At 39.1% G+C, this 27,498-nt stretch overlaps 1 protein-coding gene across 6 annotated transcripts in view; it reads right to left on the minus strand.

The window, feature by feature from the left end:
- bcl9 (BCL9 transcription coactivator) overlaps nucleotides 1-27,190 on the minus strand; it is a 78,201-nt gene extending 51,011 nt beyond the window's left edge. For 2 of the 6 annotated variants that reach the window (XM_062069078.1, XM_062069073.1), the window contains exons 1-2: nucleotides 26,699-27,108; nucleotides 12,440-12,763 (exon numbers count right to left, since the gene is read on the minus strand). The gene's annotated coding sequence lies outside the window, so the exon portion shown is untranslated. The other 4 variants (XM_062069074.1, XM_062069077.1, XM_062069075.1 and 1 more) reach the window with 4 other exon arrangements.
- Nucleotides 27,191-27,498: the final 308 nt, after the last annotated feature.

Here is a 27,498-nt window from a genome sequence, read left to right on the forward strand (position 1 = left end):
AAAAGGTCACAACAAATGCAAACGCGACAAGACAATATCATAAAGCAACTACACAAAGACTTTCAGCTCCAGCACAGTTGCAAAAGCCACAACAAATACAAACGACACAACACAATACCGCAACACAATTTTAAGCCACAAACGACACATGCAAGGGAAGTGAGAGCGGATCTAGTTACAGCAACAGTAGACTTCCGGAACACAACAACAACATCAGCAACAAATAAATACAAAAGATAGATCAAGAAGGTTATGGAAATTAGGAAACGAGGGGGCCAACACCATCAACAGGGATGAAGGCGCAAACATACTGCTGCACACTTGTGACGCTGTCCTTCACCTCTATTTAGCAGGTAAATCTACTTTTAAAATGTTGGTTACTGTAGTTTTATTGAAAATTGCTTGAATGTTAAAACTGCGAACAAAAAAGGTTTGTTAACTCAACAAAAAATGTTGGTTGTACTTCATTTAAATAAGATGTGAAAGCATTGGCCATTATTGCTGTTTACTTGCTTGTTTGTATCTATAATTTATGTATATCTAATTCCCTGATAAGAAATAACAGGAATATCGGAAACTTCACCTGCAGTGTCCAGTATTTATTTCACAGTTACCCTGGTTGATTAGTTTTTTGCTAAAAAGTTACTGAATCGATTTCAACACACTGAATTGTTTCATAATGTATCGTTTAAAAAAAAAATTCCCGTCCCTGAATCGTATAGCAACCAAAAATTCTGAATCGAATCGTTGTTAAAACAAATTATTACACCCCTATGATTTATGTAACTGAAGTGTTGGTGTAGCTTGTTTACTTCAGGTGCAGTCAGTTGTCCTTTGTTCAACTTCTTTGATCATATTTGCGGTGTTCCTCAAGGTTCCATTTAGGTCCTCTCTTTTTCATCACTTTCTCGCTGGCCACTATTCAGCTGGTGGCCAGCGAGTTCAGTTGAAAAAAAACTTGTCAGAGACTCACATTACCACAACAGATTTTTAAAAAACATTGAGTGCTGTGATACAGATGCTTTTTTGACTAGCTTTTTTGCAGATAGTCCTTAAAAACAGCAGAGCACTCCTGTAACTCTGACAAAATAAACAGACCAAAATCAAATGTCTACCGCAGAGGAAGCTGGTTCTCCTGAAAATATACAAAATAAGAGTATAACTGAAGGGAGAAGTCTGGCTGGTCTTCAGCTTTCAGGAAACGTGGCCCCTAAAACAATTTAGTTGAATATCCCGGAGAGGCAACAGGAGGCTTCCTGCCCATCACCCATTATTATGTCCTCTGTTGCTGTGTTTGTCAAACAACTTCCACAAAACTCGCGAACACAACTCCGTAATGCAGCACATGTGCAACCATCCTCTCACATAAAAAAAACCCAATGCAACACTCTTGAGGGAATCTGAGCCAGACTGTGTCCCTGAATTACCCCAGTTTGCATGAGTGTGTCATTCCCGAGGAATTTTAAACACACTGCCTAAGACCTGCCCAATTAAATATACAGGCATAGATGAATATATGCGTACACACACACACACACACACACACACACACACACACACACACACACACACACACACACACACACACACACACACACACACACACACACACACACACACACACACACACACACACACACACACACACACACACACACACACACACACACACACACACACTGGGACACACATTAAATACCACGGCACTTTCGAGTCGGTACGTATTTGTACCAATAACGTCGGAGCGGCACTGAAAACCTCACCGCTGCTTTACAGTTGTGACAGAGTTTTCCAACTTGTGCTCTTTTCTCTCCCAAGTGGGACCGCTCTACAACATGCCATCTCTGCTCTGCCATTAGCCACATGTTAAATGTGGTAAAGAACAAAGTACAGCACTGGCAAAGCAGAGCAGATAGATGTTTGTAACACTTCAATACAGGGAGGCAAATCACAGCATCTGCCAATCCACATAAAAATGCCAATTAAACTGTGACATGATTCCCCATTAACCACATTTAACTACACATAATAAAAATAAGTCCCATCCCTTCACACAATCATGTCAGGTGATGATTAAATAGATAAAACAACTTTATCGTGTTACTTGTAAAGTTAGCTTTGCTTACTGTAAACCTTTATGCTCAATCGAGTAATCACACAACTCTACAGACTGTCCTGCATTTAAGTGTTTAAGAATTACGGCATAGTCAGCAAAAACAAACAGGATCAAACATGCTGGTCTTAGACTTAAACAGTCCAGACTCGAGGTGTGGCGCCTTTTTGGTTGTCATAGTTTAGTAGCAACGGAATGAAACAACCAATGTGAGGCAACAACTAAACGGTTGTTTTGTGAGGTAAGTACCCCTGCATTTATACACTGTACAGTGGCGTTGTAACTTGTAACACTAAGAATGTAGCCTCATTAGAGTGACATGTTTCAAAAACCAAAAACTAAATTTAAGCCCAAATCGTAGCTTTATCACGTATGATCAAGGAACAGCGCTACCACGTGGCGAAAAGAACAACAGAAAATAATATAAATCCCAACAACCCTTTAGAGTTCAATCAGGCAGCAGACAATAACAACACAGAATCCATCGATGCTTTCGACATGACATAACAGCTCAGCTTGGGGGAAACCCCTCCCCCACACCCACTTCTCCTGCCGGGGCAGGTGGACCGTCAGTCCATCTGCCACACAGCTGCCAATCACAGTAGAGAAACATCAAAACAGATTGAAGCGTGTGAGTTCCGTCTGACACTTTCCCTGCGGATCCATAGACCCCCCACCCACACATACTCAGGAGAATACCCTTTTCCACCAAGCAGCACGGTTTGCTAAGGTGAACCCTAATCTGGTGAGATGCCAGTATTTTGATTATCATAAACGCTCTGATTAACCACCAATTTTCCTGTGGTGCATGGTCTACACGAGCAATAAACGGCCATGGTCTCTAATTAGCGCCAGGTCAAAAAACATTAGCATGAACAGATGTGGCTGTAGGCAACCACCTGTTGTAGCTTTTATTAACGCTACAAGATGGCATTAGCTGCATTTGAAATTGCAAAAAAAAACTGTGGAATGTACTGAACTGTACTACACATGAACTTCCACAATATAAAAAGGCCGCACCCACCAAATTTTAGAACAAATAATTATCCATCCATCCATTTGCCACCGCTTGTCCCTCTTGTTTACATATATTAGCTGTCCCGGACTATAATCCGCAGCTATATACCAGTACAAAAGATTTTGTAAATGTTAATTTACATATCCTAATTGTTTCCAAACGGTGCCTGTCACATGGCAGTAAAACGGTTGAACAAACAAAACAGAAGTCATCGTCATGGACCCATTTGCTGCGAAAGCTAGCTCTCTAATCAGCTAAACAGTCTCAATAACTCCACAGTGACCTTTTGGTCAATTTACGAAACTGAAACAATACAAAAAGAATGCCATTGTAAGTTAATAATACTAACACAAACACGTGTAAACGTGTTAGCATATTCGCTAATGCTAACGATGCTAGCTTGATTACATTATGACAGCACAAGGTTTGCCCTTAATATATTTGATTGTGGCGGTGCGCCACAGAAAAATATTATCCGCCACACTTAACAAGTGTGACGTTAGGCTGTCTGCACCTTGAGTCGCTTTTCGTCGAGGACGGGGAGCGACAGTAGTAAAGAGTATCCTAACAAAAGTACAGTTTACAATAACACCAGACATAAATGATAGATTTGTTGCCAGTTTTTTAATTAAGAAATCGTGATGAAAATGATTGGAGAAATCTTTAGGAAAAAAATTTAAAACTCTCAACAAAGTACATTGTACAATAAGTAGCAACAATTGAAAAATTTAACAAAACGATATTCCATCCATCCATCCATTTTTCTACCGCTTATTCCCTTAGGGGTCGCGGGGGGCGCTGGAGCCTATCTCAGCTACAATCGGGCGGAAGGTGGGGTACACCCTGGACAAGTCGCCACCTCATCGCAGGGCCAACACAGATAGACAGACAACATTCACACTCACATTCACACACTAGGGCCAATTTAGTGTTGCCAATCAACCTATCCCCAGGTGCATGTTTTTGGAGGTGGGAGGCACAGAAAGATCCCGAGCCCGGGAATGAACTCAGGACTACTCAGGACCTTCGTATTGTGAGGCAGATGCACTAACCCCTCTGCCACCGTGCTGCCCTTTAAAACGATATTATGTAAGAAAAATATAGATGTTAATACTATAATTAAGAATAACAGATTTGTTTTAAATGTATGTATACATTTGTTTAACCTTTTTAAAGAAAGCACGCATCTAACCACGCCTCTAACCATGCTCCCAATCTAGGGGAAACCCTGTACCACATACAAATATGCATGAAAACACTCCTACAGACATCACACATGGGACGGTTTAGTAAGTATGAATTGTTTTAGTTATATGGTAAAACTTACAAACGTTTCTTGGAGTGATGGATGAAGAATTATTTCGAGCAGAAACTAAACGAAACAAGAAGTATATTTTCAGCCCGCAGCACCTGCAGTGAGCAAACTCGTCTAAAAGATGGCGCCATAACACAAACAATAACACACCTTTTTAGCTTCTATGTCGGTGTTCTATGAAAACAATTTGTTTAATCCAAAACATTTTGGTCTTCAGCAAAAAAAAAACATCAATTAGCCACACTGATTTAGAAGTCGCAAGGCTCAAAGCGTGGGAAAAAAGTAGCTGCGTATAGTTCGGAAAATATGGTAATAAACTGGTGATTGTTCCACCATAGTCAGCAAAGAAGTTTATCAATTACAGTCATTTATGAATGGTTAGTCTCAGATGGGTGACTTTCACACAGCACGCAAGGTAACATCATATATATGTATGAAATGTGTGTTTGTGTGTGTGCGCACGGGGGAGCGCATGGTTGCCAATTTGCACTGCCTCCATCTCTGACGCACAACATGTGTTAATTTGACAGAATTGGTGGCCATTTTTGAGTGTGTGCAGGCTGGCATGCTAAAAATATCACTGAAGCATTAACAAGAAATGCCCCGTCGGGTTTTAAGTGCACACCCAATTGTGGCATCGTTACAGTTTAGGTTCAGTCTGTCAGAGAGGCCACTGGATAACACAATGTGGTCAGGGTGTCAACGTTTTGGTGAGACGGCAAAAGAGAGCCATGGAAAACATTGGTTGTATTAACATATTTGGGGGATTATTACTTCAGCCAAGGTTATATTTCCTTCAATTTCAGCACCACGCCAAAACAACTTTTCTCGTCTTTTGAGGGGCTAAGACTGAGGAAGCATTTTTCATCACACTTACATGCATACATTACAATAATTAGTCTTTCTCAATGGAAAAAAAGCCAAATGACAAAAGTCAACCATATGTAGGGTAAGCCTGACACCTCAAATCATGTTCCATTTACTAGTGTGAGTATCTGTGCTGAAGTGCATTACCTGGCCCCAAAAGTTGGAAAATCACAACGCCTCCTTCCGCATTTTATTATTACCAACTCCCATCTCCTCAACACAGTATACATAACCAGAAAGACTGAAAATAAGTCACTAAATTAAAGCTCACGGTACACTTGCAAATGCACAAGCACACACAATGTCCTCCAGTCACAGTTATTATTGACAGCTGATTCCCTTATACAACAGAAAAAACGAGACAGACTCAAAATAATCTAAGTCAAAGAAGGGATGGGCAATATGGCCTAAAATCTATATTGTGATGCAGTATATATTGCAGCCTCTTGTGATAACAATATATATCACAATATATTATTTTGGCATATAAATAATGATACAACCATTTCAAAACTGGTTACTCATTTGGCTGCTGACAAATCGGGTGGCATATCGTGTCATTTCCGATTGTATTATTTTGTCAAAGCTATTGATCTACTTGCTAATTTATTGTTAATATCTGGTTACTTTCTGTTGTAACATGGTTCTATCTAAACTTCTGTTAAAATGTAACAAGCACTTATTTTTTGTTTGGACACTTAACATTAGTTTTAAGCCATACTACACATTTGGGTATCGATCCAATACCAAGTAGTACCAAGGGCGGTATTGCTTGGATTTTTACCCACGTCACGTCCGGCTCACATCCCGCCCATTAAATATGTGTGGTGGTCAAGCTAGCTCTGTTCTCAATGGGTACTTGGCGCCATTTAGCCTTTCTCAATGAAAAAATGTCCCATGCTTGTCTTGTTTTCCGTTGTATGAATCGTTCAAATTGCACAATGGATAAACGTTTCTTCAGAGTTCCTCGAGGGGTAATCAAAAAGGGCGGAGAAGTGCAAGATTTTACAAAACGACGAGAAAAGCATGCAGCTCACACTCCAGTCCCAGGGAGCAGAGTCGAAGAATGCATGAGTTTGCAGTGATCACTTTGTTAAAGGTTTGTTTGATATACTGTACTTATAACTTTTATTATTTCCCATTTAAGTATTATCTTGATATTATTTGTATTTCTTAAGCACATTTCTGTTATGAGTGTTTCGAAAAGCACCAACTCGGTGAGTCTAAATAAAAGAAAGCAAATGTAAGCAAAACCTAAAAGAGTTAAGCTTTTACCAAATGCAACAATCATAAATGAAGCTTTCAGCACAAACACAATGTTGACATCTATAGTTATATTTTGATAAAGACAGGAAAAACACCGAGCAAAAACGATGCATATCAATCTGGGAGAATCTTGATACCAATGTCCTTGACCCAGCCGCACACAAAGAAGTTGTAGACCTTCATACTTTACCAAGTTTTCATCTGTTTTGTAGTGTAGGCACAATAGTTCGATATGTCTGGGAACGCGACCGACGTATAATCCTCGATATCACTCGACAAATCTATTTATTTTTAATAAATTTCTATTCCATTGCATAATTTGATTATTTGCTTGTATCTGCTTTTTGCAGGAAGATTTAAGCCTCATTTGTACTGCGATAGTTTGCGCGCTTCTTGCTGTACAACAGCCATCTTGGATTGGTTTTCACTTCCGGGAAGAAGTCAGGTGACAGAATACAAGCAATTGGTTGTACCAATGCTGATACTGATACTTCAAATGTTCAAGATCATTAAATGATAAATGGGTTATACAACCCTCCGATTGCTGGCACGGCCACTCTACCAACTTCGCCACGCCGTCCCATCATTGAATGATTTAATTTCTAATCACAATGATATTCAGACAAAAACACAGGATGGCGATGTACCAATATCAATAGAATATTCAAATTCTTTCCTATTATTGGCTCTGATTTGCGTGGCGAAGTTGGTAGAGTGGCCGGGCCAGCAATCGGAGGGTTGCTGGTTACTGGGGTTCAATCCCCACCTTCTACCATCCTAGTCACGTCCGTTGTGTCCTTGGGCAAGACACTTCACCCTTGCTCCTGATGACTGCTGGTTAGCGCCTTGCATGGCAGCTCCCGCCTTTAGTGTGTGAATGTGTGTGTGAATGGGTGAATGTGGAAATACTGTCAAAGCGCTTTGAGTACCTTGAAGGTAGAAAAGCGCTATACAAGTATAACCCATTTATCATTTATTATTTGCCTTTAAAGCCCTCCTGTATCCAGATACTTATTTCCCTAGGTTGTAAACAATAACAAAAACAACAAAAGATTTTCTGATAATAAAAAATATCCATCTGTCCACTGTAGTATCGACCATTTACAGATCAAGATGATGGGTCAATTGCAGAGGACACATTTCCCCACACCTAGTGTGTGTGACAATCATTGGTACTTTAACTTAACTTTAACTTTAATTTACTTGGTATTGTTACTGTCAATATTTGTATTAATCTGCCCACCTTTGTTTGAAAGGCTTTAAATTGCGATTAGCAGGTAACATATCCGCCTACGGTGTGTAGTGTAGCATGTTAACTATTCCTCGTTGTCTGGGGATGACACTTGTAAGAAAATGAACTTATTTGTTGCTGCTTTTATAAGGGATTTTGGGGGGACATTAGCCGCCAGCGAGGACGCTACATTGCGTTGAGGACAAGATTGTTCGCTTGTTACTGTAAAATTTGCGAGACACAGCTAAAATGGGCCGTCAACCTGTATTATATGATATAACAATAGTATTAAAAGCAATCGTCAGCCAGATTTATATAATTTATATCCTATATTGTCTATATCGTGCAACCCTAAGTCAAAGCTAATTGTTGGCTTGCTCATGCATAACCAAAGAGAAGCACGCCTTCTCTCGCCAGTTATTAATAATAGCTGCACACCTTGCACAATGGAAATGACAGGAAAGACTTCAAATAATCCCCAAAGTCAAAGCTCACTGGCTCATGCATGAGCACGCGAGTTAGATACAAGCAATGATTTGTTGCCCATTTTACAGTGGTTCGATCTTAAAAGCTCAAAATCCAAAAAATAAACACCTATAGGACTACAACAATTAGTTGACTAATTTGATTAGAAAGGGGCTTCGATTTAAATTTTGCTGGAACGCTAGCGGCCTCTAGGCAGCCGCCAAACCGCTACAATAAGTTTTTTAATTGCTGTATTACACAATCCTACAGCTATTGCGGACACATGCCCTGGTGGAAACGCGAGCCTGATCAGGACCATACTGTAGCAAACTGAACTGTACCGCTTGGTGGCTTAAGTATAGATGCTATTAACATTGGTGAAAGGTAGAGAGTGAGATTCATCATTTTAGCATTGCAATGAATGAGATGTGAGCCCCCCTGTAACGCACTCCACTCACATAATACATGTCTGTGTGGCTTTTTAAAGTAGAAAACTCACAGACACACACACAAATAAATGCAAGGGAAACATGACAGGGCCAGATACAAAGAACAGAAAATAAATCCTCTGCTGCCTTCCTTTAATATCATTTTTTTTACTCCCGCATGTCCTTCACCGCCCCTGCGGTTTTCCGTTAACATGGGATTAGATAGCAGATAAATAAACTGCGAGGGTTTTCAGGAAGAGCAGCGTGACCGTGTTTCGTCCCACCGCGTGTGTCCAAATCTGAGAGAAAAAGACCAAACAAGCTGATAGATCGAGTGGCACAAAGTAAACTATGGAGGTCCCTTTTCCTCTAGAATAATTATCAACCTTGTACTACTCAAGGGGCTCCCACTTAGCGATGAAAGCGTCTTCACAGATTAATGTCAAAGAGGTGGCTGGCCCAATAAGTAGACGCATAGTCTCCCATCTTGTTGCTGCTGTATGGAAGAGACGCTCGCTGCCATGCAAAGATAACGTCACCCAAGCAGGATATTTATGCTCGAAAAAAGCAAAATAAAGAGATAGCGGGTAAACTAGTGTGTTGAGACTCCGGTTGACTGGAATTTAAATGTATTTTAGGGATACCAGGAGTTCAGAAGTCGCACATTTGGGACTATTTGGACAAGTGTTCCAGCCAAATTATCGCCACAAGTCTGATGAGAATCAACAAGCTCGGACGAGATAAAACTCTGTTGTATATTCGTGTGTACTTTTCAAAGAAAATGTTATTGAATATCAACCCAAAAGGTAACAATAACAACACATTGGATCATTGTCCCTACATTTTTGCACTTTCACAAGGGTTAATATAAACCAATATAAACGGTAGTGATTACACACTAGCCATGTCCCGCAAAATTGAGAGCAAAAAGCTGTGACGAACTCGTCATCAATGCAATGTAGTGTCCTGACAGCGGCAGCGAGCTCGCACGGCGAAAGAATGTCCATACACAGAGCAGAACCGCTTCTAATGGTGCGTTCCAATTGTACTGGGACGTCAGAATTTCCTGGTTCCTAGTCGGAAGTCAGAATTTCCAAGTTCCTAGTCTGAAATTTCACGTGGAAATCACCCAGAGGTCGGCTTTCCTATTGGTCCTCACCACCCCTGAGTTGGCTTCAAAGATGGATGTTCTGGTTGTAAACAATCATAGAAGCTTCTGTGATATCTGTTATTAGCACTTCTAACTAGTTTTTGTTGCACTAAATAAACAGCTCTGATACATTTCTATATTCCTAAAAGAAAATTGGTTTTATAAAATTCTACCCAAACATTTCATTATCCAACACTTCTCTTTTCAAAAGTATATAGGCATCTACATCAATAATATGATTTGCCTAAGAGGCCAGACAGGACAGATTAAAAAAATATATATATTTATGTGATTTATTCGAAAATTACTTTTTTTGACACCCCTAATATTTTTCCAACTTCCGAGGTTAATGGATCCTTGCCTCTATGATGGCAAATAAACAAAATTAGACAAAAAGTACTCACTGGAGTACAAGGACAAGCTGAACATGCGACACGTTTAGTAAGAAAGAGCAGGAGGAGACAGGAAACCATGCTAACCGCTAAGGTAGCTTGTAAACTTTAACAGAAGTATGGCTGGAACCACATTACAGTGGAGAACAGGAAATTAGCAAGTAAATAAATAATAGCCTAGGGAGAATACTAACTACAAAGAGAAACAACACTAAGCATACACGTCCAAAAACAATGCGATACATTACCGTGTACTTGAACAGCCATAGGAGGAACAACTTGTAACTTGTTTTGACATAGTTCCTAGGTCATTTATATGCCAAATATTATTTTGTAATATTGTTATCGCATGAGGCCGCAATGTATACAACAAAATGGATTTCAGTCTGTATCGCCTATCCATACTTTTTAACATAGTAAATGTTTAAACCCTAAAACACTATACTTCTATTTACATTATTTCTTATAGTGAAATTTTAAAACACCAACAGATAAAAGGTTAAACAGTCGCCTAAAAAAGAATTCCTCGATTCTACTGTACAATATTTGTGAGTTTGATCACTTCCGAGTAGAGTCGCACAGTTAATCAACATCCAATCAACATTGAGGATTTAATTTGAGTGATAAATAAAGTGGTTTTGTCACCGACATTTAAGTGACAGACATGTTTGCCAATCAGAATTGTTGAGCCTCGCGTTTGTTCATTTCTCGCTTCAAACAGGGAGAAAGATGTCTCACTCTGGGCATTGCTCTCAGCACCTGATAGCTTTTATTTAACAGTAGAATTATCTGAATGCAGTGAGCCCTCTTTTCAGTCATTCACAATATTTGTCTTGGTGGGAGGAAAACAGGGTGCCATTTTTACACACACAGGAAGCCCAAACAGAGAACCTCGCGACTCACCACTGAGAAGTTTCGCCCAGTAACAGAAATTAGGAGGGAAAAAAATATGATTACAAAGCCAAATGTCCCATTGTGGTAATATTTCAGCTTCAAATTGGATGGGCAATATACGCCCATCCAAACGGACGAATAAGCGAGAATGCCGTGATTACATGATGGCAACAAACAAAAAGACAACGTCCGACCTCATTTTTCAAACTGGGAAAAAAATACACTTTAAAATGTTCAATATTTATTTAAGTTACATTTTTGCTTACAGAAATCAAAGTCCATTTTATTTTTTTGTTTGTTTAATTATTTAGGATAAAGTTATTTATCTTCCAAATACAGTACAATGGTAAACATATCTACAATAATGACAAATTAAAGTTTATATCCTTTAAAAAGGTTACTTGCATTATTATCATATATTATGATTACATTACAATATAAACACTATACTTTTTATCGGTTAATCATTTCTACAGTTTAAGAGCATGATGTAGACCAATGGTCCCCAAACTACGGCCCATGGGCCGGATACGGCCCGCCAGCGTCCAAAATCTGACACGCGGTATGTCCAAAGTTAATTTTTCTTTTAAAATCTGTTTAATTCTATTTCATTTTCTACTCCTTGTTACTCTCGGTGTCTCCTAGCCGCTGAGGCAAATTATATTGTCTAAAAATGCATTTTCCCATCGATAACGTGACGGCAAGTGCACGCTCTTTTAGTCAATTAGTGTGTGAGGAATATATATATAGCCCGGCCCCCCGGCCAAATTGTTTTAACCCAATGCGACCCCCGAGTCAAAAAGCTTGGGGACCCCTGATGTAGACGCAAGCCCTGAGTCTGCATAAAGCCAAATATGTTTTTAAGTAAATTATTGCATATTGTTCTGTGTGGTACCTTGAGACAAGAATATCTTGATTGACAAATCAAGTCGCAGTCGCAATTTTGGAGAGAAAAATCGCAATTAGGTTTTTTCTCAAAATCATGCAGCCCTACTTCTGAGTGTTAAGAGTTTTGAGTACTTCAGGGTGGAAGTGTTTGGATCAATTTCTCATTCTAAAAGGTGGTTAACTTATTTGTATACTAAAGCTAGTTAGTCAGTGTTAATTAAAGCGGTTTTGTGTTTACGTTGCATTAGTTTGAGCCAGGAACACATTATTTTGCATTTCCACTACTTTCAACGAGGAATGTGAACAAATCCGAGTTTACAAGCATCCCAGGCGGGATTTCGGTCAACCTTAAAGCATTAGATGTAACAGAAACTTAAAATATCCAAAGGATAAAGCAGCAGAGTTGCCTTACCTCATAAGCCCCCCCTGCCCTTTGAGCAGGGCCTCATATGGAGGGACCAGGCCTCCCTCAGGTCCCCTGCGCGCTGATGTGTACTCGCCACCGGAGCCCTTGCAGTCAGCCCCCCTCCTCCTTGGAGGGTGTGTGTGTGTGTGTGTGTGTGTGTGTGTGTGTGTGTGTGTGTGTGTGTGTGTGTGTGTGTGTGTGTGTGTGTGTGTGTGTGCGTGTGTGTGTGTGCGTGTGTGTGTGTGTGTGTGTGTGTGTGTGTGTGTGTGTGTGTGTGTGTGCAGGAAGCTGGCCCACTCACGACACCCTACAGCCACAAGTCATTCACACCTGCAACACACACGGAGAGAGAACTTTGCTCACGGGGTGACAAGCAAACAAGCCCAAAACGGCAAAGAAAATCACTCAGTCAGTCATGTTGACATGACAACATGGAGCAAACATACAAGCAGTGCAAAGTTGAGGTCACTGACTGCGTTTGCGAGCTCCTTCTGGAAGCCAGAGTCATACTTCCAAGGGATGCGCACATAAATGTTGCGCTCTCCTCTTTATAATACATATACGGTATGTGCAATATACAGGCAATAAGACTGACATAATGAAACGGCAGCAGCGTAGAAGTGGTAAATAGGCAGAACCTGTGTGCATCACATAAACCATGCAAGCTGACAGCGGTGTTGCTTAGCAATTGAGAGGACCCGTAGTCCTCTAATAAGAAAGTGTGCCTTGTATGCATGGAGACCGAGCCTGGACGTCACACTAAAGAGTCTGTATTTGCTTTCATAGGACTCAATCCAACACACATTCATGTCATTTAATAGCAATTACTTCCATGCGTTGAAATGCAATATAACATGTTAACCAGTGGAAACTGTGGTTGACATATTGTGTATTATGTGGTAAATCAATGATTGAACCATGCTGTGTTTGTAAAATTTGATGCAAATTTTCCGTATTAAAGAGGTTTGTATTCTACACTTCCTGCAACACTAAATTGGCCCTAGTGAATGAATGTGAGTGGGAATGTCGTCTGTCTATCTGTGTTGGCCCTGCGATGAGGTGGCGACGTGTCCAGGGTGTACCCCGCCTTCTGCCCGTGTGCAGCTGGGAAAGGCTCCAGCACCCCCCGTGACCCCATAAGGGACAAGCGGTAGAAAATTGATGGACTTCCTTGTGGTGTGTATGACATGTGATGGTGGTTCTTTGGTGAAATTGTTGCATAGATTATGTTTTGCAGTCTGTTTTCAAGCCTCTTTCTGACCATCTCAGGATGTGGCAATTTGTGGGCGGTCTTATTTACGTTTCTCCACTTCAACAGCGTCTTCTCCGGCCATTTTTGTTGTAGTTTTTAGCGCTTCCATGGCGAGTCTAGTGATGGATTAAGTTTGAACTATACGCCACTTTTTTTAAGAAATGACCACAGCAGAGGATGCATGGGCAAGCCAGTTTGGCCCACAACAAGAGGATAGCGAAAAAGAAGGAGCTTATCAAAAACAGGGACTCACGCAAAACATTTTGGGTAAATTATACTATTAATGGAGAAACTGCTGACATCACACTTGGAAAAAAACTTCCAACAAATTTGAAATGGAATTTCAAATTTTTGGGGACATATGCAGATCCCAAATACGCAACAGCAGATACCAATAGGTAAGAAAAGTTGGTTTTGCATACTAGGGCCCCTTTAATAAGCCTTAAAGTGTCAAAGTTGTTATTTCTTAAGACATATCGCACAAGACCTCGCAGGGCTTCAGTTCAGCGAGCAGAAATAAATCTCAGTGGGTTTTTGATTTCTCTTTCACTTTTTGAAGCTATTTCGTGTCTTGTATTTCACAAAAAGGAGTCGCCTTAATGTACCAGTAGAGTGGAAAAACAAGTGGCCTCTATATTGAAGCTATTATCATATATATCTGATGTATGACACCAAAAGACTTACAAAGTTTGCGAGTAAATTAGATTAAAATATTATCAATCTCACAGAGATTCCCAAGCCATTTTGAGAGATAATGAGCTAAACAGACATGTCATCGCATGACGTAGAGGTAGAAACCACAGATTCCTTCATCACCAACAACAATGCAAATCATGCAGACTTTGTGAGAGCCAACAATTACTTTGGAAACAATTATGATCCATGAAATTATATTTTTGATCCTGATTATAAGGAGGAGGAGCTACATGTTTTAGAAGCTCTGCTAAACAGATCCAGCTTTAGTGAAACACTAAGCATCATGTAGCAGTATTGATAAGTGCTTAACAAGAAATATAAACTACAAACATAAAACAATAGCTTACTGTATAATGTCTGCTCTTACTTCCATGACGACTGACAGGATGTCCATAGCTTCCCATTTAGATGAACAATTAATCATAATGCACACGAAGTGTTAACAAGGAAAATACTTTGTCTTCGGTTGTGTGTGTTTGTCTCCACCTCCGGGTATAAACTGAACGTCAGAGATGAACAACTTCTAGATTTAAGGATAAATCCTTCTAATATCCAGATGAGAGGCATGATTTACAATCTAGAATAACGTTGACGAGCCGAGACGCAATGATGCGGGAGCATCAGGACATGGCGGCCAGCTCACAGTAAAGCAGCAGAGGGCTACTTAGCTGTGTTTTCAATCCGCCGCAAAAAATAATTTGTGTGCGTTAGCGCTTATAACAACATCCCTAATATTTGGTTAATATTCAGGCCACAATATGTATACAGAGTATTGCGTTGCGGGTTTTGGATGGTTATTTAGAGGGTTTTGTGGGCGGAATAGATAGCCCTCATTGATGGACTATTTATTTATTGCATTAAAAAAAGAAAAACGTATGTCTTATATAGGGATTGTGAATGATAGACAGCACATCACTCAGTAATTTTTGCGTATATCCAGTATGACTGATCTGATACTATGGTCATAGTGCAGAAGTGTTACTCCAATGACGTCAATCTACGAAAATTACCGGAACATTCAAAATGGCTGACTGAATTTGTGCCATTTTGTGATGTTTAGACAGTATTTTCACATACTTTGCGGATTGTTAATACAATTGGATATGGTTTAATGGATACAATGAAACCCAATTAGGCATATAAAGTCAACTTGTTTTTCCACTCTAATTGTACTTTGTGTTAAATAAGGCGTTAGCTGCCAACCAGCTCTCTAGCAACGAGATAGCTGCTTTTTGCATTTGAGTGTTTTGTTGATTTCACGGTGATGAACTTCTTTTTATTTGTGACTATTAATGTTCCAAAAACATTAGTCCATCTGCGACTGAGCAACTTTATTTCACACCCGCACTTTGTTTTGTTGAAGAAGTGTTGTTGTTCTGACAGTGGTCAACCTCTTTTTACACTCATAAAGCAGTTAAGAATGAGAAAATATTTAAAACACTGTGTCTACGTTTATTAAAGTTTTTATAACGTGAAAAAAGTGTGTCAACACTTTAAAAACAAACAGTTTATTCAGCGTGTTTAGTCGTGGTTTACACGGAGTGAAGTGAAAGTTAGCATGTTTAGCTGTGGGTGACAAGGGATTCGTTGTGTATGTTTTCTTAACATACAACAAAATGTATTCTTAAAATTATACGTTCCTGTGCTTGTAAGGCAGCAAAATGAAATTGGAGAGCAATTTGTCTGAAAAAGTGTGCTGTTACTAAATAAAATTGTGTATTGTAATAGGAAAGTTAGCATTAGCATGTTTAGCTGCAGGTGACAAAAGAAATCATGCTTCTTAATAACAGATCAAAAGGTCACATCCACACCTTGGAAATGTAAATTGCATTCCTTTTGTGTGCTTCGTAAGGCAGCAAAACCACATAGGGAACTGTTTGTTAGAAAAATAAGTAACTGTGTATGTTATTATTATTAGGACGCAAAAGTTAGCATTAGAATGTTTATCTGTGGGTGACACCAGAGTCCATAATCGCAAGAAAATATGTTCTTAATAGAAAACAATAGCTCAAAAGGCCGCATGAATACAATATAAATTGTTCCAATACTAGAAGAAACTGTGTATAAAGTATTATGAAGTGAAAGTTGGGATCACGATGTTTAACTGTGGGTGAAAAGAATCCATATTTGCTTTCACCAACAAAATACCGTCTTAAAAACAATATTAATAGCTCGAAAGGTCACATCCACACCTTGGCAATGTGGATTTCTTTGTCCGTTTTGTAAGGCAAAAAAACAAGTGGAACACTTTGTTTTACTGTACAAATAATAGTGTGCTATTACAGGAACCTGTGTACATTAGGTGAAAGTTAGCATTAGAATGTTTAACTTGAAGTGACAGCCAAGTCCATATTTGTTTTCTAACATATTCAACAAAAAACATTCTTAACAACAAACAATGGTTACTTGTGTGTCCTTTGGAAAGGAACAAAAGAGCGCAAAAGAATCACATTCAAATAGGGCTGGGCGATATGGACGAAAAAGTATACCTCAATATATTTTTACTTAAACTCGATATTCGATATATATTTTGATATATTTTTCGGTGAAAGTATACATATAAAGATATTCATTTTTGAGCGATATTCAGTGAAATTGAAGTAAATGACAACTGTACTGTAAACAGTCAGTTGCACTTTTATTAACACAGTTAGTCAACATCTGTATTAACAGCACAGAAAAGAAACTGTTTAAGTAGTACAGAATTACACAACATAAATAAAATAGAAAAATATTATTTACACATAAAATAAATAGCATAGCTGTGCAAATAATACAAAATGTATCAAACTCAGATAAAAAAAATACATTTGCAGGCAGGCACTTTGTGATTTCCCTTTCTGGTTCGATGATCTTGCCTCTGATTGGCCTGTCCCTAACCAATCGTTACTCATCATAGTAAACAGCCAACCAATCATGGATGTTCTTATACGTGCAAGCATGTCTTGGAAGGAGGAAAGGGAGATGTTTAGTAGCCCATGGAGGGGGAGCGGGGCAGAACAAGGAACACAACAAATAAGCGATGTTTGGTCATTTTAACTTTATTTTCTTAATTCAGATCTTGTTTAAAAATATATCGATATATCTTACAAACTCGATATATCCTAGTGTCTAGATTCCTGGGAATTATTTGCCAGTTTTGTTAACGATTCCCTTATTGATGCCTGTGGACGCGTGGCGTCACCACACAGTGCGAAAGTAGCACAAAAGCTGGAGTTATTCACAAGAAAGGATGACGACAGGGCAGCTTGCAATACTTGCAAAGTGGATATGTCATCAAAGAGAGGAAATACTAACAGAATTAGCATACACAGAATGTGAAAGCTTAGAATGAATGACGTGTTTTCTATCCTGCCCGAGCCGGAAGTGAATCTCAACCAGCAGCAACGGCGGCGATGTACTACAGGTAACTAACTCTGCCTGTCATGTTAGCACCTGATTGTAAAAGCTGCTAATATTAACTGTAAACATAAAATTATTACCGATCATGCAAATCGTGACAAAACAGCCTCTGATTGGCAGGCTGTGCACGCTTCCTCACTGTCTCACTGTCTGAAAATTGTTCTCCAAAGCGGAGTCAGTGTAATTTGTCAGAAAAATCTCATATCCTTCCTGAAATAAACAGATATGCTTATTTTTCTACAAAACAATGGTTAATGTTTATAGCTGATGGTTGCAGAATTGCACAATGCACACTTTTATTGGACTTGACTTGCTTGTATTCGTCATTAGCTGATATGTAATTTTACTTTTGAGTGGTCAGCTCATATATTCTTCTAAAATAATCCTTTTTATTTAATTTAATATGTTCTTTATTTCTTCAGTAGACTATTAATTGTATTATTATAATAGTTATTAAAAAAAATTAAAAAATCTGAGGAACCCTGACCCTGGTACCCTAAGAAAGTTGTCAGCCTCTTAACACCTCACTGTTGAGTTTGCACATTCAGGTTTCTTCGAAACTAAAGAAGGTTAACGCTAATCAACTTGTTCGTTATCGTTTTATCCAAATGAGAATCGATATGAGAACCAATAAAGAAATTAACGTTAAGCAGAATCGAAAGTGGAATCGGAACCGGAAAAATTGTATCTATTCCCATCCCTATCTAAAACTACCATGTTCTTGTTAATCAGAAATTAGCTTTGGCATATTTAGCTGTCCTCAACACTTCCTAACAAATAATACCACAAAACACCTCAGAAATTTGTGTTAGCTTTAGAAGGCAACAGAATGACAAGGGCAACAATTTGCTGTCCAAATAAAAGTTTGATAAAACTATAAGGACATTTTGAGTATCATCATCTGAAAGTTGGCATTAGCATGTTTAGCTGTGGATGACCAAGTCACACATAGTTTTTAATTCTACATTTTCTACAACTCTACCACTGCTTTGTAAGGCAACAAAATTTATTTTGATTTTTATAGATTCAAAAGGGTGCTAACACTATCGGAATTTGTATGTTACAGTTAGGCGAATTATTTTACATTTGTGTGCTTAGAAGGCAGCAGAATGACAAGGGCAACAATCTGTTGTCCAAATAAAAATTTGCCAACACTATAAGGAAACCGTGAATATTATTATTTTAAAGTTAGCATCAGCAGGTTTAGCTGTCGATGACAAAGTCATACAGACTTCTTATTTCTGAAGAAGAATGGATAACGTCACCCAAGGAGGATATTTATGCCTAAAACAAGCAGAATAAAGAGACAGCGGGTAAGCTAATGCATTGAGACTCAGGTACACTGAGTACACTTTATTTTAAGGACACCAGGAGTTCAGTAGTTGCACATTTGGGACTATTTGGACAAGTTTTCAAGCTAAATTATCCCCACAAGTCTGACAAGAATCAACAAGCTTGGACAAGATAAAACTCAGTTGTATTTTTAATGTATTTTTCAGGTGTACTCTTCAAAGAAAATTGGATTGAATATAAACCAAAAACATGACATTAACGACACATTCGACCGCTGTCCCTACCTTTTTGCACTTGGTAAAATATAGCATCTACAAAACCTTTTTACTATGGTTGTGCAATATAAACGATAATGATTACACACTGGCCGAGTCCCGCAAAATTGAGAGCAACAAGCTGATACAAACGTGTCATAATACAATCACTACGTTTCCATGCACTAAATTAATCGGATTTCTCAAATGCACACTCTCTAATTCGACTATTGCTTATATGCCATGTGCCACCTGTACACCGGGGGGTGCTTATTTCATTTTAGAGCGGATAAATGAATTCCTTTTCCAGTTGACCTATGACGTCACGCTAGCCACCTGCGGATCTTTATAACTTGTTTTAAGAGATGTCCGCTGTAATATTGGCACAGGTTACAAATATTACGTCTCTAATGGCTATGCTGATGTTGAACAACAGACAGCATCAAGAAATTATCTTGGATTGCGCTACGAACACGACGCTGCTATCAAGAAAGTATCAGGGCGGATGTCGGTCCAAAGCAAAGAAAGACCGCTGGCAGAGTTTTTTCAAAGTATTTTTTGGACGAAGAATCATGGAAACAAAAACTTTTGAATGTCTCAGAGTTAATTGAAAAGGCTCTGTGGATTGACTTAGACAAACTTTATTGATCCGCAAGGGAAATTGTTCCACACAGTAGCTCATTTACAAAGGATGGAAAGGAGTTTTAAATTTGAAGGAAAATACCATTTGTGCCCCAACTGATACTGTTCCAGATGAGCCTTGCTATTGTTCTGGACTATCTTGCCAGTTGTGTAGAATACAAAGTTATTGTTAATCAGTTTGGAGTGCACAAATGCAACGTGAAGAGGTTTGTGTATGCCTTATTATTCACCTTGTAATATATTTACCTGCTTTATCTTTAAACTCATTCGTATTTTGTTCGAGTCCAAATTAAACCGGCAATTTTACATTTCCTTAGCTACCTTTTTAAATAGATCTCTGTTTCTTTTTTTTTCTACCATTAATGCACTTCAAAATGTTTTGTTGTTTCCAATTGCATAATCTAGGTGTGTTAGTTCGACTTTTCAAAAACCGAACACATTGGATTAATGTGTTTCCATGGGCTGTAGGAGGCTTATTTAGAGCCAAACTATTTGAGAAATCAGACCCGTACTGACTGTGGTGTCCTGAGAGTGGCTCGCACAGCTAAAGTATGTCCATTTACACACTTCTAATGTTGCGTTCCAGTTGTACAAAGATGTCTAACTTCTTAATTCTATGTTTTCTAGAATCCTACTACCTTTATGTTAGGCAGCAAAATGACACAGGGAACTTTTTTAAGAAATAAAAGTGTGCTAATCCTATGAGAAATTGGATTATACAATGAAGCAAAAGTTAGCTTTAGCAGATCAATACTTAAATGATGGATAAAAAAACTCAGAAATTTGAAGCACTCATATTACTGTGTTTTTAAAGGTAACAAAATGAGAAGGGGAACATTTTGATAGAAATAAAAGTGTGCTGACACGATGAGAAACTGAATGTCACTGTTAAAATCGGTTTTAGCATATTTTTCCGTAATCAACACTTCTTTACAATACCACAAAAGTCTTTGGAATAATAAATCATTTTACATTTGTGTGCTTCAGAAGGCATCAGAATGACAAAAGCAACTAATCTGTTGTCCAAATAAAAGTTTACCAACACTATAAAGAAACCGTGTGTGTATATTATTATTTGAAAGTTAGCATCAACATGTTTAGCTGTCGATGATGCAAAGTCATACAGACTCAAAGGGGAACTGCACATTTTTTGGAATTTTGCCTATCGTTCACAATCGTTATGAAAAACACGACGGCGTATGGATGTTTTTATGCATTCTAGATATTACATAAACGTAAATAAAAGTCTGCTTACAGCGCAGCCAATGGGAGGTACTGTATTACGCACATAAAATCCAATAAATAACCATTCAAAAAGCGGCAGCAATACTCTATTTACATTTCGGGACTTGAAAATAATCAAGTATTAGTGATATTGTTATTATAAGCGCTAACGCAGACAAACTGTTCATTGCGATGCTGTGATAACAAGCTAGTGTACAATTTCGACATGATCGACTGGCGAGGGGTTTCCTCGCTTCTTTGCTCCCTGGAAGTTTATTGTAGATCATAAATCATGCCTCTCACCTGGAAAGTAAATGGCTGAAAACGTACTCCGACAAGGCGGTACACTTTGTGTGTGAATTGTGTGAATTATATTTATATAGCGCTTTTCTCGAGTGACTCAAAGGGCTTTACATAGTGAAACCCATTATCTAAGTTAGATTTAAACCAGCGTGGGTGGCACTGGGAGCAGGTTGGTAAAGTGTCTTGCCCAAGGACACAACAGCTGTGACTAGGATGGCAGAAGCGGGGATCGAACCTGGAACCCTTAAGTTGCTCACATGGCCGGTCTACCAACCGAGCCACGCCGCCCCACTTTGACAGCCATTAAGGACTCGTAAATGGCGAGAATGCGAAAAGACGCTTGGGGGTTTCTTTGCGAGGATTATGAGACATTTTTTATCTAAATGGGAATATATGAACATCCTAGCAGTCAGCATCCTAATGACAGCAGACATTGCACAGTAAGTGACGTTTTGTTATGTTTGTTGGCTCTCATGAAGTCTGCAGTGAGCAATAATTAGTAATGAAGAAAAACAAAGCAAACAATGTGATTTGTTTTTGAAATTATTGCGCCATTTATGTTTAAAATGATAAAAATACGTAAATATTAAACGTTATTATAAATGTGCCCGCTACTACATTACTTTGTAAGGCCACAAAATGACGAGGGGTAATTTGTTTTAAAGAAATTAGTGTGCTAACACTATGAGAAATTGAACGTTACAATTAAGTTAAAGTTAGCTCCAGGATATTTAGCTGTCTTCAACATTTAACAAATAATGGATCAAAAGATCTCAGAAATTTAAAACCCCTCACGTTTCCTTGTTTTGTACAAAATGACAGCGAGACGATTTTTATAGAAATAAAACTGTGCTAACAGGATGAGAAACTGTATTTTAAAATTAAGCGAAAGTTCGCTTTACCATATTTTTAGCTGTCATCAACACATATACCGGTATATTGGATCAAAAGACATCACAAATGTAAAACTCTTAACATTTGTGCTTTGTAAGGCAAAAAATTTACATGGGGAACTTTTTTATTTCAATAAAAGTGTGGTGAAACAATGAGAAACTGTATTTCACTAACAAGTGCAGTCCGCTTAAGCATATTTTGCAGTGATCAACACAAATAATGGCTAAAAAGACATTGGAAATGTTTAAACCCTCAGATTTGTCTGCTTTGTACGGCAACAAAATGCAAAGGGAAATTTGTTATGAAAATAAAAGTGTGCAAGCAAGATAATAAACTGTGCATAATAATAAATGAAAGTTAGCTTTAGCATGTTTAGCTGTGGGTACAAGACTCAAGACTTGCTTCTAATAACAAAACAAAAAGGCTTTGAACGTTTAAATTGTGTGTTTTACAAGGCAACAAATAGGAGCAATTTGTTATGGGTCTTGGCCAATAAAACAATATCAATATAAATCGCGATACACACGTAAAAACTACATTCAATAACACGTTCAATATATATATTTTTTGGTCTGAAGAAACCGGAAAGAATGAAACATGCTTAGTTGCATGAACAAAGGCATTTGCAGTCTAGTAACCTAGCAAAACAAGAAGTGATCACTGAGCAATGGGAGGGGGCCACGCTAAACAGTATTATCTATAATGTTTGGTTGCACCAACTTGGTATCTCGCAGTTGATTCTCTGCATGGAGTGAGAAGAGAAAGTAAAAACAAGTGCTGCAGTGGATAAAACCAGAAAAGTACCCTCGGTATGGCAGTTTTTTGGGATTTTTTCAAACGGAAAGTAATCTTTTGCTGCACTCATAGTGTCTTTTCAACCAAAGTCTGTTCCCTATTCGGCTGTACGGAAACAACAGGTGGGAACTACAGTGCAGGACTGTATAAATAAAGTATAGCAAATCTGCTACTTTAAAATAATTATTAGGTCCATTAATATTTAAATAATAATTACTGCATAACATTATATTCCATACTTCAAATAAGAAGAAAAGATCACATTAAAAGTTACACAGACCATGTAACTTCCTGGCAGTAAACCTGCAAAAAATGGTTCTTCTCAGGTTTCACCAAGTTTGCATTTTCACTCTTTAGAATTTTGTTTACATGGATTTGAGTGTTTCCATGGTTGTGTTCACATTCTCTTCTTTTCTGCCTTGATAGCTGAGGGGATGATAATTAGAGGAAAGTTACATTTGCAATACAAATTTTAACAATTAATATATATTTTCTCCTGGTCCATATTTGCTGGCTCATATAAAATATCAATAATTATCAATATAGACCAATATAAAAAACGTATATAGTGATAAAGTTTTCAGTTGTATTGCCCAGCCCTAATTTGTGATGTAAGTAAGTTTGAGAAGGTGTGTGTATCCAAGGAAAAATTAGCATTACCAAGTTTAGCTGCGGTTGATACTGCAGCAGCATCACTACACTTCAAACTTGGGGTGTAACGATTAGTTTTAACAACATTTCGATTCAATTCAGAGTTTGTGGTTGCCGACACGATTCAGAGGCAATATTATTTTAGAATTCAATGAACCAATAACCGATTCAGTAAGTTGAAACCGATATAGTAACTTTTTAGCAAACAAAATTCAACCCTAGTGACTGGGTACAGGACCCTTCATTATCGTATTTGAATAAAGTGAAACCAACAACAACAGGTTGAATTAACAAGCAAAAAGCTTTTTCTGCTCACAACATTCAAGTGATTTTCAATAGAAGTACAGAAACCTATATTTTAACAGTTGATTTACCTGCTAAGTAAAGTAACCCCGACCATACAGTATCTGTTCTCCGCCCTGGCGTTGGCGATGACAGAGTCCCAGGTGTGCGGAAGCATGTATGCCCCCTCATGTTGATGGTGTTGGCCCCTTGCTTCCTAATTTGCATAGCCTCCTTTATCCACTGCTTGTATTTATTTGTTTCTGATTAAATAACTTTTCCTTGGGTGACAGTTGTGTTCCGGAAGTCGGGTTGTCGCAGTAACTTGCCCTGCTGACACTTCCGTTGTGTCGATCGCGTCTTTTAATAATAATAATACCTGGGATTTATATAGCGCTTTTCTAAGTACCCAAAGTCGCTTTACATGTAGAACCCATCATTCATTCACACCTGGTGGGGGTAAGCTACTTTCATAGCCACAGCTGCCCTGGGGTAGACTGACGTGGCTTAAAGTCATGTTATGGCTTTATATTATTGTGTCGTTTGTCTTTGTTGTGGCACTTGCAGTCGTGCAGTAGCTGAAAGTTGTTATGTTGTAATTTATGACATCGTCTTGTGGCGTTTATGTTTGTAATGACCTCTCTCGACCACCTTAGATATCCGCCATTTTAGTTTTGAGGACGCCACAGAAGGGCAAATAGACTTAACGTCCTTGTTATTAAAATTGCTAAACTTCATATACAGTCTGCCGTTCTTACATCCAATGTTTTCTTTTTGCTAGCATCGATTAAATTGATCGATTCCATTTTAAAACGATCTTGGATCGATACCTATTTTCCGTGGGGCAAAGTTACCAAGCACAAATCGATATACTTGAAATTTAGGGAATATAAATCAATCTATCGATATATCAATTCAAGTTTGGTTGCGCCAACTTGGTTTCTCGCTGTTGATTCTCTGCATGGAGTGAGAAGAGAAAGTAAAAACGAGTGCTGCAGTAAGCGAAAAAATTGTGGATAAAACAAGAAAAGTCCCCTCGGTGCTATGGCAGTTTTTGGGATTTTTTCAAACGGACAGTAATCTTTTGCTACACTCATCTTGCCTTTTCAACCCAAGTCCGTTCTCTATTCGGATGTACAAAATTGCTAAACTTCATATAAAGTCTGCCGTTCTTACATCCAATGTTTTCCTTTTGCTAGTACCGAATAAATCGATCTATTCCATTTTAAAACGATCTTGGATCAATACCTATTTTCCATAAGGGCAAAGTTACCGAGCACAAATCGAAATACTTAAAATTTAGGGAATATAAATCGATATATCAATTAATGTTTGGTTGCGCCAACTTGGTTTTTCGCTGTTGATTCTCTGCATGGAGTGAGAAGAGAAAGTAAAAACGAGTGCTGCAGTAAGCGAAAAAATTGTGGATAAAACAAGAAAAGTCCCCTCGGTGCTATGGCAGTTTTTGGGATTTTTTCAAATGCACAGTAATCTTTTGCTGCGCTCATCTTGTCTTTTCAACCCAAGTCTGTTCCCTATTCGGATGTACAAAATTGCTAAACTTCATATAATATATTCATATATCTGTATATATATATTATTCTGTACACATATTATGTATATATGTTAGATTTTTTTATCGCTATATTAGTCGATTTATACCTGCATTGTCCTTTCCATCCTTACACTTTCCATCATTGTAACTGAGCTACTGTGTTGAACAATTTCCCTTGTGGATCATTAAAGTTTGTCTAAGTCTAATAAATGGATCTATCGATATATCAATTAAACGTTGCACCCCTACTTGAAACACCAAAATTTGCTTTATGGGGAAAATATCACCTTTCTAACTTAACTGCAACAACTCAGCAAGCTTTGTTACAAATTCACTTTTTTTTCCTTTTTTTTTTTAAAAAGTATGCTACCTGTGGATATTCCCTCAGTAAAGCATGTTTTAAAGTTCCTCCAGGAAGAAGTCGTCCTAAAATACACATCCAAACCCTTCAAACTATAAATAAACTTCATCATCAGCTACAATCCAGACTTCCACCCCCACCACCACCTCCCTCCATTGAATCTCAGCGCCCCACTTGGACAACTCATGGCGGACACAAAAGTCAACCCAATGGCGCTTGAAAAACTCCTGGAACTTTTTTTTCTCCCTTTTTCCCCCCTAAAAGAAGTTGTTCCTGTTTTGCCACAGAGCTGCTGCTACTGCTGTGGTGAATGTGTATGTGTGTGTGGTGATGGGGGGGGGGGGGAAGGGAGGACTTGAGCATTCATGGAGCCTCGGCCAGCGCAAACAAAGTCTTCCCCGAAGAGGGAGGCACAGGACGGGGAAGAACAGCGACGTCTTGGGCCCTTAAAGGCACCACGAAGCAGTCCCACCGCCGGTGGATTGTTAAGAGAAAAGCCCCACTCCCGGCCCTCTTGCTCGGCTGTTCAAGTTAGCTAGCTCCGTTAACAATGTAACAATTAAATCGCTCGCTTGGCCCAACACAAGGCCTATAATCTCACCGCGCCGTGTAAAAAGCAGCACAAAATAAAGAAGAAAGAGCAAAATAATACAATACCCACGTCCACGGAGCTCCATTGTATCCCCCTTTCCTCCATTTTCAAGCACGGGCGGTCCTCCAGTATCGGCAGCTAGAAAAACAGCATTTGTCCGCGGCTTGTGCGCCATGCCGAGACCATCGTGAATAATAATCCGCTTTTGTCGCTCTGCCGCCGGGAGAGAAGACGGAAGAAAACCCGGGCTTCTAACGTGGACACGGAGCACCAGGCTGGACGCAACGCGGGGGCCAGCCAGCCTTCTTCGGGTGGGGAGGGAGGGGGGGACGGATACCGGAGTGAGATGTCCCCGGGAGGAGGACCCCGCGTGTGCCCGTTGCCAGGAGGCGAGCTGTGGCTGTGGTGGTGCTGCTGCTGGTAGTGCTGCTGGTTCTTGTTGTTTCCCACCCCCTACAATGTGGATTCGTCGAGGCCAAAACAACACTCACCTGGGACTTTTTAATTCCGATAAACGCCACAGCAAAAATCACATTTTCACGGCACCATCGTAAAATCCCCCCCCCCAAAAAAAGAAAACGTCTCCCCCCCCTTTCGCCCGAGTTTTCCAGTGGTCCTACTCCATTGCACCCCAGTCAAACGTTTCCTGTCGTCGGTCGGTCTAGCAGCGCTCGCACCCCCACGCTCGGCTCCAATGGTTCAGTCCGAATTCTAAGTAACAATTCTAGGTCAGGTCTGTGTGCCAGTGAGGCTGCTGTCCCACACAGACACACACTCGTGTCCACCTCCACAAAAACAACGTCACTAACTCTATAACACACACTTTTTTTTCTAGTTTGGTCTTGTTTGGTCAATTTTTGGACATACAT

Source organism: Entelurus aequoreus, linkage group LG14 (genome assembly GCF_033978785.1).
Source record: "Entelurus aequoreus isolate RoL-2023_Sb linkage group LG14, RoL_Eaeq_v1.1, whole genome shotgun sequence".
NCBI classification, from domain to species: domain Eukaryota; kingdom Metazoa; phylum Chordata; class Actinopteri; order Syngnathiformes; family Syngnathidae; genus Entelurus; species Entelurus aequoreus.